The sequence below is a fragment of the Papaver somniferum genome, unplaced genomic scaffold, assembly GCF_003573695.1.
Source record: "Papaver somniferum cultivar HN1 unplaced genomic scaffold, ASM357369v1 unplaced-scaffold_96, whole genome shotgun sequence".
In the NCBI taxonomy this organism is placed as follows: Eukaryota; Viridiplantae; Streptophyta; class Magnoliopsida; order Ranunculales; family Papaveraceae; genus Papaver; species Papaver somniferum.
Genome location: NW_020652748.1, coordinates 5,689 through 6,221, shown reverse-complemented (window position 1 = coordinate 6,221; position 533 = coordinate 5,689).

The window sequence follows — 533 nt, the reverse complement described above, 5'->3', positions numbered from 1 at the left end:
GCGCAGTCACACATTCAACTCACAGAAGCCATCATGAACTTCGAAGTATGCTAAGAGAATAACCAATATCCTTCGAAAATTTTTCCTAACAAGCTCGATACCCTATAGGTCTCTTTCTAATCAGATTTTAAAGCTTGGGTTCGCGTTAGGTTTTGTTTTCCTAAGGCGGGCAAGAAGGGAGCAGTGATGAAATCCGAACCCTTATCTTGTTTAGGCCAGGCCTTGCCCTTTACTAGGAAAATAAAGACAATCCGGTTAGTCCTCAAACAATTAGCACCTTAAGGAGTACAATAACTCGCTTGCAGGGGATCCGCGAGTGTTTCGATTGGGCTTACCTCCCGTACCAGACGGGGGATGAACCGTTGTCGTCGACTCGGGCCACGACTCCTATGCCTTGTGCGAACCCGAGGGGCCGAGGTGATATTGTAATCACCATCCTTCTCTGCACACAATTTAATTTATTTTTTTTAAGACCCTTCCGTAGGGTTAAAAAAAATAAAATCCAAGTCCAATTTAAAGTTAAAAAAAAAAAA